This window comes from Oryctolagus cuniculus, chromosome 4 (genome assembly GCF_964237555.1).
Source record: "Oryctolagus cuniculus chromosome 4, mOryCun1.1, whole genome shotgun sequence".
In the NCBI taxonomy this organism is placed as follows: Eukaryota; Metazoa; Chordata; class Mammalia; order Lagomorpha; family Leporidae; genus Oryctolagus; species Oryctolagus cuniculus.
Window position 1 is genome coordinate 85,690,185 of NC_091435.1, and position 17,795 is coordinate 85,707,979.

General features: G+C 50.4%; 1 long non-coding RNA gene across 1 annotated transcript; it reads right to left on the reverse strand.

Annotated features, from left to right (window-relative positions):
* Positions 1 to 11,610: 11,610 nt before the first annotated feature.
* LOC138849315 (uncharacterized) lies at positions 11,611 to 17,404 on the reverse strand. The gene is made up of 2 exons (XR_011387992.1): positions 15,694 to 17,404; positions 11,611 to 12,674 (listed from the first exon to the last, which is right to left on the reverse strand). It is a non-coding gene; the product is annotated as an uncharacterized lncRNA (long non-coding RNA).
* Between the last annotated feature and the right edge of the window lie 391 nt (positions 17,405 to 17,795).

Here is a 17,795-nt window from a genome sequence, read left to right on the forward strand (position 1 = left end):
CTACATGGGTGGTGGAAACGGATCACAGAGCCCTCACTACTGCCCCCAGGGTCTGCACTGGCAAGGGGCAAGAGTCACCGGCTGTTAGACCCTCGGAGTGAGGATGCTAACACGTCGAGAGGCACACCCCAGAGACTCAGACTCCAGACCAGCTGATGCAAAAGCAAGAGGATTTATTTGGTGTCTGCGCAGACGGGCCTCCTGAACTCGGGAGTCCGGAGAGCGCCCCCAGTACAAGCCACACGGTTTATATACCCGCAGCGACCAATCAAAAGCACTATAGAGTCCATGCACACAGCAGTCCAATCCACGAGTTGTTCATGTGAAGGGCATGCGTCTTCTATCCAATCAGCTACGGGATTACACGGGAGGCATGCACCTCGTCGCCATTTTGTTGTTTACTTCTTTAGTAGTTCTTTTCCCTGCCAGCGCCATCTTGTTCACCCTTTGCGGGGGGGGGGGGGGGTGCGTCTCGCTCCCTTTGTTCCCCTGGTGGGAGAGCGGCGTCCCGCTTCCCACACCGTTATTTGAGTATTAGGAGGCATACAAACTGGGCTAGGTCTTAGCACAGCCAGGCACAAGTGTCCCAGCTAGCTAAGCATAGGGTCCCTTATTTTTATAGCTGCACCTAATTTTAGCTTTGGGGGAAAAAAGTTTAGGGCTGTAATTTTAAGCTTTAATTCTTTATTTGGGGCAAAGGTGACTTCTTGTTTTTAATAGTGTTAGCTTAAGTCACTCCATCTTGGTTTGATTTTTAAGGTTCTTCACGGCCAGAGCAGAACCTCCACACTCCAGTGTGGGACACGGGTATCTTACCTGCCAGGCTAAGTGCCCACTCCCTAAATCTAAATTTTATTGAATGAAAAACATCATCAGAATTAATTTTAAGGAGAACAGCAAGTTTACAAACTGTGAGTTCAACATACAAAAATAACTGTATTTCAATAAAAACAGCAGTGAACAATGTAACAATTGAGTCACTCTGGCCACGGTTCAAATGAGCCACGTGGTGGCAGTGGCCACGCTGTGGGACGGCATGGATATAAAATATTTCTGTCGTTGCAGAAAGTTCACCTGGAAGACCCTGCGCTCCACGAGACAGTTGCTCAGTCTCCTCACCAGAAAACCAGGAGTACTTTCAAGTTGCCGTGACTGTCCCATAAAAAGACATCTACAACAGGTGTCAGCCAGTGGTGCTACTGCTATAATTAGACGTCGTGCTAGCCTTTGGCTTGCTTTTATCCAGCAGTGCTGACTGTTGAGAAGAGCCTGGCGTGGTGACCCTCACTGCTGCCACCACCCCACTGTGTCACCTCCTCATTTCCCCTCCCTTGGGCCACCTCGGGCTTGTCTGGAAAGTAGAAGAGCAGATTCCTTCTGGTATTTGAAGAGCCTGCTAATCAAAGCATCCTCCTAGGAGAAGGGACGGCAGAAATTGTGCCACTCTGTCTCCTGCACCCACTCTGACCCCAGGGACTGAAACCCAGGAAAGTATAACAGATGGGAACCAGAAGGAGTAACTTTTTCTCATTTTATGAAAGCTCCTAGAATTATTGGTGAAACTTAGCAACTAAAAATAAAAAAAGGGGGCCAGCATTGTGGTAAATCCGGTTAAGCTGCCACCTGCAGTGCTGGCATCCCATAAGGGTGGAGTCCCAGCTGCTCCACTTCTGATCCAGCTCCCTGCTAATGCCCCTGGGAAAGCAGCAGAGGATGGCCCAAGTGCCTGGGCCCCTGCACTCACGTGGGAGCCCCAGAAGAGGCTCCTGGCTTCAGACTGGCCCCCCTCTGGCCATTGAGGCTGCTTGGGGAGAGAACCAGCACATGGACGATCTCTCTCTCTCTATTCTGCCTTTCAAATAAATAAAATAAACCTTTAAAAAAGTGAAAATATTAAGAACTCAGTCTTCCAAAACACTGATCAAGGAAGGAAGGAAGGAAGCTGGGCCAAGAGGGGACAGGAGTAGGACGGAGCCTGCAAATGTGCAGGTTGCTTCCACCTTCGGGCCGGCGGCTGGGGGGCAGGGCTGGAGACGCCTGACCTCCATCTGTCTTCTGAACAGGGTGGGAGGCAAGGGCTTCCTCCCCCTTTGTCATCAGGGAGGCCGACCCTGGCTAATGGGAACTGTCACCTGGGCCTTTCCAGGTCAGAAACCAAGAACAGCAATTAACTGCTTGCCGAGGTGCGCGGCCCGGAGCAGGCCCTGCCAGGGCAGGTAGCTAAATCATTAAAGACACAGTTCTTTTCGGTGATAAATTGTGCAGGCGCGTGAAACCCGCTGCTAGCCATTCATCTGGGCTAATCAGGTTGAAAGCTGGGTTGTTTTATTTAGTAATTAACGGGTTATGTGAAAAACATGATCCATGACCTGGGGTGCATCTGTGCAGCCCTGCCCGGGAGGAGAGAATGGGGATCGGCGGGGATTCTCTGGAGGGCCTCTCGGGCCTGTGCAATTACAGCCATTGGCAAACGCTGAAAAATGACCCCGCGCTCGTATTGACACCCAGGAAAGACGCATTCCTGCCAAGCGCACAGGCGAAGCCGGGAAGGCCGGTAATTGCTCTCTGCCCCCAACCCCACCCCCGAGTCTCAGGCATGCGTGGTGCTTCCTGCTGCCTCTTGCTACGGAAAGCGGGTGTTGAAAGGAGGCTGGCTGCAGAGTGGGTCCCAGAGGGAGAGCAGGGTGGGGGTGGCGGAAACGGAAGGGCGCCCCCTGAACACAGTAAGGCAGTGGAGCTCAGAGACAGGTTACCTCGCTGGCAGCTGGACCGACCAGAGGCTGAGGCTGGAGCAGGGGCACAGAGAGGGGAGGCAGGGCCGCCAGGGGCCCAGCCCCGCCACTCCGCCTCCTCCTCTGAAGCCTGCACCCTGCGCCAGGGCATCCTCCTCCTGCAGAGCCTGTGCCAGCCGCTGCCTTCCAGCCCTGCCCACTTCCCCGCCTGCGCCTCTGCTGGGCTCTCCGCCAGGGAACCCGAGTCACCCTGCTACGTTGCAAGTCCTCCGAAAACCCTCGGGGCCTCTCCTGAACCACCTGAAGATAAAGTAAAACCGCCTGGCCTGACTCAGAGCCCTGCCCGCCTACCGTCAAGCCCTGCTCGCTTCTTCCGGGAACCCTGTGCACAAGCCTGCAACGCCCTCCGTGGGGCAAAAACGTTCCCACGCCTGCCGACCTGACCTTCGCTTCTCAGCAGAGATGTGCCTGCTTCTGGGAAAACCGGCCTGGCCTCCGAGCCGGGTCAGGGCCCTTCGGCGGGGTGCTGTGCCCGGTGCTCTCCAGATGCTGTACGCTCTTGGTCCTGACGCTCTGCCTCTCTCTCCTCCCTGACTCTGCGCGGGCGAGGGCCACAACCGTGGTTGTTTGCTGTTGTGTTTCCTGGCACACAGCAGGGGTCAATAAAATGTGTTGAATGAATGAATGAATGAATGAATGAAAAAGGTCATTGAATCCAAAAGCCTCTTAAAGTGCATTGAGTCTCAACCTGCCCAACAAGGAAATTGATCCCAGAGTGGGTACTGGCGAAGCCCAGGAGAGACAGTGATGCCCAGCGGCGTCTTCCACAAGCCACGCCACTTTTCCGTTCATATTTGCCCCCACCCACATCATCTCTGGAAGATGATTTATTTGAATTCCTTGTCAAAGGCCCTTGACCTTGTGGTCCATTTAAGCCACTTCTGCATCTGAGCAGCCCCTTCTTATACAAGTGGGAGGATCTGACATTTGAGGATGAGCTCAATGACTGGAAACAATGTAACGACAGGATCTATATGGTAGGCGCTGGGCTTTCCTGGAGGCCTCTTCGTTGAGGAGAAAGACTGAGGGTTTGGAGGCAGAAATCCCTGGGTTTAAATGCTGGCTCTTTTATTAGCTGTATCATTTTGAGCTACTTTCTGGTCCTCTTTCTGCCTTACTTTTTTCATCTATAAAATGGGGCTAATAATAATACTGACCCAGTAAATGATTGCTAACAACACATGATGTGCCAGATCCTATGCTATGCTTCACATGCCTTAATTCATTTATTCTCTGAACAGCAAAGCATTCCTAGCCTCCCTTTACAGATAGAAAACAGCAGCCCAGGAAGGGTTGGCAAAGTGCCCAGGGTCACCCTGTCAGAAAGTGAAGCAGCCACCTGCGATGCCCGCCTCCTCTTTAGACACCCGTTTGAGTCCTGGCTGCTCCACTTCAAATCCAGCTCTCTGTATGGCTTGGGAAAGCAGTGGAGGATGGCTCAGGTCCTTGGGCCCCTGCACCCACATGAAAGACCTGGAAGACGCTTCAGTCTGGACCAGCCCTGGCCATTTGGGGAGTGAACCAGCGGATGCAAGATATATCTCTGCCTCTTTCTTCCTCTCTCTCTCTCTCTCTCTCTCTCTCTCTGTAACTCTGCATTTCAAATAAATAAAATAAATCTTTCTTTAAAAAGTGGAAGAGCCAGGAGGTGACACAGCTGGCTGCCCACTGCACTGCTGGGCTGTGTGTGGAGCCCAGCACTGACACAGATGTTCCACGTGGGTTACCCCATGTGAGTGACAGCAGAGCCAAAAGCAGCAATAAGAGTCACATTTTCTCAACACCTTAGCTTTCAGTAGGGACTCAGTAAACAGTAGCTAATAGAACTTTGCTATTGGGCTGGTGCTGTGGCACAGAGGGTAAAGCCGCTGTCTGCAGTGTCGGCATCCCATATGGCTGCCAATTTAAATCCTAGATGTTCCACTTCCCATCCAGTTCCCTGTTTATGCTCCTGGGAAAGCAGCAGAGGATGACCCCAATGCTTGGTCCCCTGCACCCACTTGGGAGACCCAGAAGAAGCTCCTGGCTTGGGATCGGCCCAGCTCTGGGCATGGCAGATATTTGGGGAGTGAACCAGTCGATGGAAGATCTGTCTCTGCCTTTCTCTCTCTCTGTAACTCTGCCTTTCAAATAAATAAATAACTTTAGTACTAGCCTGAGAATTGGTGCCCAGGCATTTGTTTTCTGCTCTTCCTACCTTTCTGTAACAGAAACCTGGGAACCTTTGTGAAGAAATGCCCTCAGCAGGGATCGATTCCTGCCGCACTGCTGAAGGCGTTCTGCAAGGAGGAGCCAGCTCTCAGCAGTTAGCTGCTGCGATGGGACAGGCCAAGCCCGGCGGTTTCATCTCCTTCCAGCCCTGAGGCTGGGTCATGTACACACAGACCAGTAGAGAATCGGTCAAAATTCCCAAGGGCTGGCTGTATTCCCTAGGGAACTGGGAAAGCCCATGGGGTCCCTGTTGTCCCTGGGACAAGGCCCTGGGCATCAGGTGGAGGATACACCCCAAGCCCAGTCCCCTGCCTCTCCTAGGCTAACCACACCCCAGAGAAATAGTCCTACCAACTCCTTCCTCCAGGGGAGCCTACCACCCCTCTAAGACATGCGCCTTTGTTGGCCTCACTCTCTGGGTGAGCAGGGGAAGGTACCAACCCACCAGGGCCAATGGCAGCAACGCTTGGCAGAGTGGGGAATCCTGGGCCTTGGAGTTGCTTGGAGGATGATTGCTTGCAGGCCAAGTGCTGTAGCACTGATGTTGCACGCCAGGCCCTGGAGGCACCCCCCAGGCTGGCACCCAGTCTCTGCCTCTTACTAGCTCCGCCACCTTGAGCATGCCTCTTAACTTTGCCACGCCTCCTCTCTCTCACCCTTGCTAATGGTGACGATGCCTACTTCCCATGAAATAACCCATGGAAAGGATTGGTAGTGGTGCTTTGGACGTAGCAATTGTTCGCTAAGTGTCAGGTGATTACTGTTTCTATAACCCGCTCACCCAATGCAGAAATCCTCACCGAGAGGAACATGTGGCTCGTGTTTGGTTGGCCACTGCTAGGGATGGAAAACTCCCTTCTTCCAGGCTGCTATCCTATCGCCGGGCAGCTCTGATTTCTGGTGGTCCTTGTTTCTTTAGGTAGCAATCCAAAATTAGATGTGGGAAGCACAAAGATACTGAAACGTAAGGTATCCAGGGCGGAGTAAATGGAGATCAAGCTGCAGAACAGCACATACAATTTTACAAAAATAGGTTTTCCTTGCTTAACCCCAAGGCTTCTCCATGGTCTCTCTTTCTCTGGCTGAGTGGCTTCCAGAGGGAAATAGAGGAGCTTCCCTCCAGCTGTGGTGTTTTTGGCAGCAGGGCAGGCTGGCGGGTACCTGGGGAGGACGTGGGTGGGGAGGTTCTTGGTGATTAGATCAGCCAGCTGCCTGCCAATCCATTCACAGACAGGGTCAATCCCAGAGCCTGACCAAAGGAAACACATTTAGATCCTTTTCAAACATGAGCTCGGGATCCAGAATTGATGGGGGTTCTCGAGTCTGTCATTAAGAGTCCCCCAAATTCTAGAGAGCTGGCAGAGCATCTTGTATACAAAACCTCATGCATGCAAATCAGGGCAATCTCAAGTACCCCTCTCTTTCAGGACACCCCAAGAGCCTGATCTAGGGCCTCTTGTTATCTTCGGATGATGGCCCAGACGGGTCCAGTGCACCGGCTCTCTCCCCAGCCACAGAGGGATCTGATTTTGTCTCTGCAACTGCGATACCTGGGGAGATCTGGCACAGGATCATGTAACCACTTCATTAGCATGAAGAGAACGGCCACCTTGTCTGTCAGCATCACTTCTGCCAGAGAAGTGTCTGTGAGCCAACCGAAATCTGCAGATCTAAGCCATGTGACTGCACAGACTCCGCCACAGTCATTATTCTATTCCACCTTACCATCAACCCACTTGGGTCTCCATTTTACAGGTGACAAAACTGAGGCAGGGGAGGGGGAAGCATCCTCCCTAAGGCATCACAGCTCCACAGGGACATCAGTGGGCTTACACCAGATCTCCCAACCCCTCCTGGGATGCTCCATCTGGCCCACCAGCCCTGAAGTAGTTTCCTAGTCCCTCTTCAAACATCCATCAGCCCAGTACCCTGGGAGAAGAGAAGTCTTAGGTTAAGAGGAGGAAGGTGAAGAAAAGCTCAATAGAACAGGAAACTGTGGGAGGCCCACGGAAGCAGCAGCAAATATAACTGTGAGGCTTGTGCATCCTGTGCAAGCCCTGGTTGCCCAGGCTGGCTCTGGGGGTCTGATGGTTAAGAGTAAAGCAAAGGGAGCCAGCATGTGGCATAGTAGGTTAAGCCTCCAACTGCAGTGCTGACATCCCATACGGGCGCCAGTTCGAGACCCGGCTACTCTACTTCCAATCCAGCTCCCTGCCATTGGCCTGGGAAAGCAGTGGAAGATGCCCAATGCTTGGGCCCCTGCACCCATATGGGTGACCTAGAAGAAGCTCCAGGCTCCAGGCTTCAGATCACCCCAGTTCTGGCCATTGAGGCCATTTGGAGAGTGAAGCAGCAGATGGAAGACTTCCCTTTCTGTCTCCACCCCCCCATTTCCATAACTCTGCCTCTCAAATAAATAAATATTTTTAAAAAAGAGTAAAGCATGGGACTGGCACTGTGGCGCACTGGGTTAATCCCCCACCTGCGGTGCCGGCATCCCATATGGGCACTTGTCCTAGCCCCGGTTGCTCCTCTTCCAGTCCAGCTCTCTGCTGTGGCCCAGGAGTGCAGTGAAGGATGGCCCAAGTGCTTGGGCCCCTGCACCCACGTGGGAGACCAGGAGGAAGCTCCTGGCTCCTGGCTTTGGATCGGCACAGCTCCAGCCATTGGGGCCATCTGAGGAGTGAACCAACAGAAGGAAGACCTTTCTCTCCATCTCTCTCTCTCACTGTCTGTAACTCTACCTGTCAAGTAAATAAATAAAAATCTTAAAAAAAAAGAGTAAAGCAAATGTGTTCCTGATGACTGTGAACCAGATGCTGTGCCCAAGCCTTAGCAGAGCTCTGTAACGTAGCTCTGCTGCAAGGAGTGATCAGCAGATGGAGTGGTGGGCCGGCCCAGCCTGGGCTGGCCATGCTCACACGGAGGTCACACGGGAGCTTGGGAGAAGGCAGGGGTGCAACCGGGAAAAGGAGGTGCAGTCACGGACCACTGACACAGCAGCCTCATGGGGCAGCATCATTTAGAGAAAACTGAGAGACACCTACAAGCCACTTGCTATTGTCCCTACATTTGCACCGCTGGCTTGGACTCCCAACTACTCAGACTCCACTCTGCAGCCTCCGCCCCTGGATTATGCTGGCAGGTGCGGCGCAGAAGGCTTGTGGGAGTGGTGGCTGGGCTTGGGCCGGGGAAGCATCCATGAAGACATCGTCGTCTTCCACCTAGACTGGTTTGGAGGCGGAGTGGGACCTGAGTCGCCTCTGGGGTGAGTCTCACATAGCCCCAGGCCGGGGAAGGCCTACGAACAGGGAGCACAGCTGCCTGCTGCCCTAAACTTTGTGAGGACAAGCTCGGAGCAAGCAGTAGGGAAGGGCGTCTGTCGCAAGATAAACCCCTCCTCCCTAAGAGCTTTCCTTCAAAGCAGGGCTTCTTCCAGGACCCTCCTTTCTGCGTCTGCGGAACCAAGGACTGCAAGACTCTCGTGTTCCTCCTGTGCCTCACCCTCCTGTGTCCCCAGCTGCTGCAGCTCCAGGCAGACACAACCTGAGATTTTATCGGAGACAGAAGCCCCTCCTTAAAAAAGTACCCCAGCACCAGAAACAAGAAAATGCCATTTTTCTGCGATAGTTTCAAGAGGAGCCCTTGTGTTCCCAGTGTAGCTGCAGTCCGTTACTTGGTTGATGTAGTAATTTAGGTTACTGCTCCCACCCCTTTCCTGGGGTCCAGCCAACACTTTGGCCTTGAGCAAACCCAGAGCCCACGCCAGGTCTGAAAGTGCCCATGTCGGGTCCTGATGCCAGATTCTACCTTCTTCCAAATCCAGCAGCCAAAGGGTGCCTTCTTTTAAAATAAATTTTTTTAAAAAGGCATTTATTTATGTATTTGATCCTTTTTGATCCTTGAGAGTATATCTTAAATTTATTTATATATTTGAAAGGAAGAATTAGAGAGAGAGAGAGGAAAGAAAGATCTTCAATGCATTGGCTTACTCCCCAGATTGTTCAATGGCCAGGGCTGGGCCAGGCTGAAGCCAGGATCCTGGAATTCCACCTGAGTCTCTGACATGGATGGCAGGGTCCAAGCACTCAGGCCGTCCTCCACTGCTTTCCCAGGAGCACTAGCAGGGAGCTGGATTGGAAGTGGAACAGCCGAGACTTGAGCAGCTCACAGGTGGAATCTTAAACCGCTGTGCCACACACCAGCCCCTAGCGATCTTTAGAAACTTCTAGAAGCACATGAGAAGCTGCACATGCAATCCTGCATTACCTCCTTACAGATTCGCTCAATGAAATGCGTTTGTGTGCCCAGTGCCAGGGGCACCGTCCTGTGGGATGCAGACAAGGCAAGCACACAGGGAGTGACAGGGGGTTCTGGTGACGTGAACGTCCCCTTGCCTTGAGTGCTGGGCATTTGGCATCACATTTGATCACAGGAGACACAGGCTGAGGGTAGAAAACCCCTCCCCCACGCATACAGACTGCTAACCTGCCGGGTCCACGCTCTCTGGTCTGATCACAAGCGGCTCCCTGGAGACCCCATTGTCTGCTCAGAGGAGCCAGGGTTCATTTAGGAAGCCCGTTTCTGGGAATGGAAAGGGAGATTTCAACCGTGGAGTCGGACTTTTGTGTTAATACAACAGTGTTTTGTTTGGAGGTTTTGTCTTTTTTCAAAAAACACCACATAGAGAACGCTCAGAAAGTCTCCAGGCTGTAGCAGACAGACACATGGTGTCTTTTTATTCCATTCCTTAAGGAGGAAAAGGGTACAAAGCAGAAGAGAAAGGGGAGAGAGGCAAAGAAGCCCCCTAGAGTGCCCCCCCTCCCCACGCTCTGCATCAGCCACGTGGGTGTGCGCAGTGAGGTTTTCACTGCTCCCGCCAGGGCCCCTCAAGGACAGAGCGACTCTGCTCATCACATATCCCTCCTTCCAGCAACTCTGAGCCACAAGGACTTCCCCAGGGCTGCGTTGTATTCCTAGAGGCTCAGGGTCTAGCTGAGAAAACTGTCCACAAAGAATGTCGTTGGGGGCTGGCGCTATTGCGTAGAAAGTTAAGCCACCTCCTGCAGTGCCAGCATCCCTTAAGGGCACCGGTTCATGTTCCGGCTGCTCCACTTCTGATTCAGCTCTCTGCTAATGGCCTGGGAAAGCAGCGGAGGATGGCCCAAGTCCTTAGGCCCCTGCACCCATATAGGAGACCCAGAAAAAGCTCCTGGCTCCTGACTTCGGCCTGGCCCAGCCCTGGCTGTTGCAGCTATTTAGGGAGTGAACCAGAAGATGGAAGATATCTCTCTTTCTCTCTCTCTCTCCCTTTCTCTCTCTCTCCCTTTCCTTTTCTCTCTGTGTCTCTACCTTTCAAATAAATAAACATTAAAAAAAAAAGAACACAGATGAGAACAGTATGGAGGAGCCTTGAAACACTAAAAATAGATCCAGCAGATGACCCAGCTAGCCCACTTCTGGCATATATCATAAGGAAGTGAAGTCAGCAAATGAGAGAGATACCTGGCTCCCATGTTCATGGTAGCTCCATTCACAATCACCACGACATGGAGGTATCCATCGACTGATGATTGGATAAAACAAAGTGGCAAATACACACAATGGAATACTGCAACTGATAGTTGCAGCTGAACTGGTGGAGCTGGAGATCGCTACGTCAGCTGAAATCAGGCAGACACAGAAAGACACGCTCCCTCCATTTTCTCTCAGAAGTGCCAGTTGAAGAACAGTGGGTCTGCAGTGAGAATGGTGGTGACCGCGGTGTGGGACGGTGGAGGAGATGGGCTCACAGGTACCAATACACCACCAGATATGGCTGCCCAGTATGACTGCTTCGCATGTGCATGAAGTATCGCACTGTGCCCCACGGGCATGGACAAGTATCACAGGCGATGCCAACATTTTTTTTTTAGCTTTTATTCAATGAATATAAATTTCCAAAGTACAGCTTATGGATTACAATGGCTCCCCCAAAATAACTTCCCTCCCACCCGCAACCCTCCCCTTTCCCGCTCCCTCTCCCCTTCCATTCACATCAAGAATCATTTTCAATTATCTTTATATACAGAAGATCAATTTAGCATATATTAAGTAAAGATTTCAACAGTTTGCACCCACATAGAAACACAAAGTGAACAATACTGTTTGAGTACTAGTTATAGCATTAAATCACAATGTACAGCACACTAAGGACAGAGATCCTACATGAGGAGTAAGTGCACAGTGACTCCTGTTGTTGACTTAACAATTTGACACTCTTGTTTATGGCATCAGTAATCACCCTAAGCTCTTGTCATGAGTTGCCAAGGCTATGGAAGCCTTTTGAGTTCACCAACTCTGATCATATTTAGACAACGTCATAGTCAGAGTGGAAGTTCTCTCCTCCTTTCAGAGAAAGGTACCTCCTTCTTTGATGACCTGTTCTTTCCACTGGGGTCTCACTCGTGGAGATCTTTCATTTAGGTCATTTTTTATTTTATTTTTTTGCCAGAGTGTCTTGGCTTTCCATGCCTGAAATACTCTCATGGGCTTTTCAGCCAGATCCGCATGCCTTAAGGGCTGATTCTGAGGCCAGAGTGCTGTTTAGGACATCTGCCATTCTATGAGTCTGCTGTGTATCTCGCTTCCCATGTTGGATCATTCTCTCCCTTTTTTATTCTATCAGTTAGTATTTGCAGACACTAGTCTTATTTATGTGCTCCCTTTGGCTCTTAGTCCTGTCATTATGATCAATTGTGAACAGAAATTGATCACTTGGACTAGTGAGATGGCATTGGTACATGCCACCTTGATGGGATTGAATTAGAATTCCCTGGTATGTTTCTAACTCTACCATTTGGGGCAAGTCAGCTTGAGCATGTCCCAAATTGCACATCTCTTCCCTCTCTTATTCCCACTCTTATATTTAACAGTGATCACTTTTCAGTTAAGTTTCAACACTTAAGAATAACTGTGGATTGATTACAGTATTCAACCAAAAGTATTAAGTAGAACAAACAAAAAACTAAGAGGGATAATGTATTAAGTTGTTCATCAACAGTCAGGGCAAGGGCTGATCAAGTCACCATTTCTCATAGTGTTCATTTCACTTTAACAGGTTTCCTTTTTGGTGCTCGGTTAGTTGTCACTGATCAGGGAGAACATATGATATTTGTCCCTTTGGGACTGGCTTATTTCACTCAGCATAATGTTTTCCAAATTCCTAACAGGGATCACTTTTCAGTTAAAATTTAAACATCTAAGAATAATTGTGTGTTAATTACAGAGTTCAACCAATAGTACTAGAGCAAAAAAATACTAAAATGGATAAAGTATTACATTGTACATCAACAGTCAGGACAAGAGCTGATCAAGTCACTGTTTCTCATAGGGACTCCAACATTTTAAATGAAAATAGAAAAAGAATGCAGAAGAGGCTGGCTGCTGGCTTCACTTGCCTTTTTTGGTGGCCACAGAAAGTTCATTGTGAGTGCTAAGTTGCTTTATACCAGGAGCAAGGAGTTTTTTTCTTTTTTATTAAAGATCCATGAAGAGTCACGTGTATTTGAAGTCATCTAGCATTTTCTGTTTTTCAAAAATCTCAAATTTTCAGATTATGATCAAATTAAGAGCACTGAATTTAAAAGCAGAGTATCTTCACTCAGGAGTTTGATGTCAAATAGGTCTCGGCTTCAATTAGTGGAGAGAAAGAGAGAGAGAGAGATCAGACAAAAAGAAGGACAGCAGGGAACGCTCCAAAATACACAGCCCCTCACAATTCTGCTCTCTGCTTCCATCCACCCTGCTGGTCCTCCCCCCACTCCCACCCCACCCCACACAGCAGAAGGACCTCTGCAAATGTCAGCCTGGGAGGGATGAGTCCCATGGACACCATGGCTGCAGCAGCTGCCCTGTCTCCAGTGCCAGGGCGTCCCCGTTAGGACAGGCATTTTAGTTGCCCGACATGGACTTCCCACACTGGATTGCACGCTCCGCAGGGAGAGGTTGTAGCAGCACCACACTCCGGATTCTGGCCCATGGAAGGGGCTAACAAATGTATGCAGTGAATCAGAGGGAGTGCATCAAATGTATACAGCATCCTTCAACAAACAAAATCCTAGTGAGAGCGAGGCTTCCTGTGTGGGAGGAAGCTTAGTGCTGGGAACGCTCGCCCTGGATCGTCCCTTATCGCAGGAGGCTGCAGCTCTTGGAGGTTCCTGCTTGGCTCAGCTGCTCCCCACCTAAGGCAGGTGCAGCCTGGTTTCCTGCGCTGCGCTTGGCTCACTGTCATCCTCGCCGAATCTGCAGGATGTTGCCGTGGTCTGATACCCACCACCTCACCAGGTCCCACTGCCCCTGGAGCACCCGGCTCTAATCCTACCCTTCAGAGGGAGGAACCGAAGCTCCAAAATAGTTCAGTCACTTTCCCAAGGCCACGCAACCGAACAGGATGGACCCACATCACGAGACTGCACTCCTGGAGAGGGGGACCCCGTGGGACCCATGTCTGCCTCCACACCTTGCCCGCACTCTGCGGTTTTGAGTCTTGTTGAATACATGAATGAAGCAAGATTCTTCTCTCTGCAAACCCAGGAGACTTCCAGGATCCTCGAGCCCTCGAGTGGGAGACAGCACTTGTAGAAATTCTATAGAAGGGCGTGGCCTTTGGAGCGAAGCTCACTTCCCATTATGGCTTATTTATGAGTCTGATTGGATATTATTTTTTTAAAGACTTATTTTATTCATTTGAAAGAGTTACAGAGAGAGGTGGAGACAAAGAGAGAGGTCGTCCATTCACTGGTTCACTCCTAAATGGCCACAACGGTCAAAGCTGGGTTGATTTAAAGCTAGAATCCAGGAGCTTCTTCCAGGTCTCCCATGCGTGTGCAATGGCCCAAGGACTTGGGTCATCTTCCACTGCTTTCCCAGGCCATAGCAGAGAGCTGTATCGGAAGTAGAGCAGCTGGGACTCGAACCAGCGCCATATGGGATGCCAGCACTGCATGCAGTGGCTTTACCTGCTTTGCTACAGTGCCGGACCCCGACTGGATATTGAAAACCAGCAGTGTCACCTGCCCCTGGCTCAAATGCAACCCTTCCATAAACAGCTGCACAAACTCCTTTATTGCAAGGGCATCTGAAGCCAGCTCACTACTCCCAGTCAGCAGCGTCCCCGCCCCCCAACACCTCTCAGCTCTTTGACCTTCCCAGTCTCTAGCGCTTTGTCAAAGAACTCAGAGGAAGTGAAAGGTTCACCCTAAAGGGGGCCGTCTTTGTTGCCAGAATAAGTCAGTGGCGGGGCTGCTGTCCAGCCACCGCTGCTAAGGTTTCAGCTGCTGCCGCCACACAGAGCAAGCCTTGTTCTTTCATGAAAGTTCTAGCCCCAGTTTTGTTCCAGGGATGTGGAGGCTTCAGCAAGGCCTTTGTGGCCAAAGAAACCTTAGAGACAATAGGGCCACCCTCCTCCAAAGCGCTTGCTCGCCTCGGAGCACGGGCCAGGCTCGCCAGCTGCAAGCTGCCCAGCACTGGTGGACATGGAGAGTTCCCTGAAGGCCCAGCAGAAAGGGAGGGCCTGGGTATCCCTGTGCCAGGCTCCCCAATTGCTCCAGAACAACAGCTTCCCGGTGCTACTAAAAGGACGTTGACTCCTGAAGTAATGCATGCGTAGAGCAGAAAGCAACCTTGGAGACCGTGTCTATGAACCCGTCTCCACTCACCCCTTCTTGACTCAGAGGGGAGTCCATTACCAAGGAGAGGAAGTGATTTTCAATGCAATCTGCAGCCCACACTTCCAGTAGGAGGTTTGGTCTTGGTTTTGTTTGGGGCTGAGCTTCAAGGCAGGATGTCTATTCCAACGCCAGCCTAAGATATTTTATGTAAGAACACAGAAGACTGACCTCAACACTCAAAGCTCTCTCCTGTCACGCGTTCTTTGCTCCACTCCAGGAAAACACAACAGATTAGCGGGGAGCTGGGGAACAGCCTCAGGTAGCCTGATAGACGGGTGATGAGACTTGCTGATGGGGAGGCAGTACCCGGAAAGAAGGAAGGAAGAAGGCTCTTGTCTTTTCTAAGTTTGATAAAAACTATATACCCCCAGATCCAAGAAGGTCAACAACTCCCTAAACACAAAGAAAAGTGCAATAAAGCCTATCTTCACTGAGCTGTTCAAAACCAGTAGCAAAAAGAAAAAAACCTCAAAAGTCGGGGCCGGCGCCATGGTGGAGTAGATTAATCCTCCGCCTATGGTGCCAGCATCCCATATGGGTGCCGGTTCTAGTCCAGCTGCTCCTCTTCCAATCCAGCTCTCTGCTATGGCCTGGGAAAGCAGTAGAAGATGGCCCAAGTCCTTGGGCCCCTGCACCTACATGGGAGACTGGGAAGAAGCTCCTGGCTTCGGATAGGCACAGCTCTGGCCGTTGCAGCCATTTGGAGAGTGAACCAATGAAGGAAGACCTTTCTCTCTGTCTCTCCCTCTCACTGTCTGTAACTCTACCACTCAAATAAATAAATTAAAAAATCTTAAAAAAAAAAAAACCTCAAAAGTCTATCAGAAAGACACATCGTGCGTAGTGAGCAAAGTGCAGCATTAGAACAGTTGCCCCTGGAAACAACCCCAGGGAGAAGAAGTGGAGCAAGGTTTTTCAGGTTCTGAAAAGTAAAACCAGTTGAGCACTTTATGCCCAGAGACAAGACCATTCCGACGTACCTGTGAGATGAGGATTTCCTCCAATCCCTGTGAAGCCGGAAGAGCTCAGCAGCCGCAGCCCTGGATGACAAGAAGCAGAAAAGCAAATACATCCTCGAGTGGGGCCGTGGCACCCGTGGAGCAGGGCCGTGGCACCCGTGGAAGCCCCCTTCCAGAGGGAGCAACCTGGTCACCACATGGTAAGTGCAGGAGATTTTATTATTAAGTCCCTGTAGGAGGTCACTTTACAAAGATCAGCGCCTACTTAAAGAGGAACACACTGTGGAACTGACAACATACGCAGAAGTAAAATGTATGGCAGCAGCACCAAGACTGAGAAAGGAAACATGGAAATAATGCCTTTCTAAGGTTTTTATATGCAAGGGATAATATTACCTGGGTTAAACATAAACAATATGGATACAAAGTTAACATTAAAAACCAGAACAGCGAGATGGCTAACATGCCAATCGAGGAGATGAAATGGAATTATTAATTCTATTTAATTAATTCAAAAGAAGGAAGAAAACAACAGAAGAGGGGAATGAGACGTCAAAGCAGTGGAAATCTCAACATGACAGACCTGAATCCAGCATCTCGATAGCCACAGGACACGGAAGTGATCCGGGGCAGGTGTTGTGGCACAGAGGCTAAGCTGCCCCTTGGGAGGTTTGCATCCCAGATCAGCGCGTCACTTCTGGTCTCATATGTTCAGCTCCCTATCCAGTTCCCTGTCAATGTGCCTGGGAAGCAGCAGATGATGGTTCAAGTACTTGAGTCCCTTCCACCCAAATGGGAGACCTGGATGGATTTCCTGGCTCTTGGATTCAGGATGGCCCAGCCCCAGCCTTTGCAGCCATTTGGGAAATGAACCAGCAGATAAAAGACCTCTCTTTCTGTCACTCTCTGGGTCACTTTTCTTTTTAATTAAATCTTTGTTGGGTGGAAAGAGAAGGTCAACTCTTTAAAAAAATTGAAATTATCTAAATTCCTTAATTCAACATAGAAAGCAACAGAATAGTCACTTTTAAAAAAAGACTTATTTATTTGAAAGGCAGAGAGAGAGAGAGAGAGAGAGAGAGAAGCTTCCATCTGCTGGTTCACTCCCCAAGTGGCCATAATAGCTAAGATTGGGCTAGGCCAAAGCCAGCAACCAGGAACTTCATCCAGGTCTCCCACATGGGTGGCAGCAGCTCAAGCACTTGGGCCACCTTCCCATCCTTTCCCAAAGTGCTGGATTGGAAGTGGAGCAGGTAGAACTCAACCTTGAACTGATGGCTGTACAGGATGCTGGCATTACAGGTGACTGCTTTATCCGTTATGCCACAATGCTGGCTCCAGTCTTTGTTTTTCAAATAAATAAATATGATTTTTAAAAAATATTTCTTTAATTATTCAAAAGGCAGAATTACATAGAAGCAGAGGCAGACAGAGAGAGACAAGTCTTCTATCCACTGGTTCACTCCTCAAATGGCCACAATGAGTGGAGCTGAGCTGATCTGAAGCCAGGAGCTTCCTCCAGGTCTCCCACATGAGTAGCAGGTGCCAAAGCACTTGGGCCATCTTCTACTGCTTTCCCAGGCCATGGTAGAGAGCTGGATCAGAAGTGGAGCAGCCAGGACTTGAACTGGCACCCATGCAGGCAGTGGTTTTACTCACTATACCACAACACCAGCCCCTAAATATGATATTTATTTATTTATTTATTTATTTATTTATTGACAGGCAGAGTGGACAGTGAGAGAGAGACAGAGAGAAAGGTCTTCCTTTTTGCCATTGGTTCACCCTCCAATGGCCGCCGTGGCTGGCGTGCTGCGGCTGGCACACCGCACTGATCTGATGGCAGGAGCCAGGTGCTTCTCCTGGTCTCCCATAGGGTGCAGGGCCCAAGCACTTGGGCCCTCCTCCACTGCACTCCCTGTCTACAGCAGAGAGCTGGCCTGGAAGAGAGGCAACCAGGACAGAAACCGGTGCCATGATCGGGACTAGAACCCGGTGTGCCGGTGCTGCAGGCGGAGGATTAGCCTATTGAGCAGCGGCACTGGCCTCTAAATATGATTTCAAAAATCTCTCACATTTCTATTCTCAAGGCCTTATAGAAACTTGCTTTTCCTATAACTCTG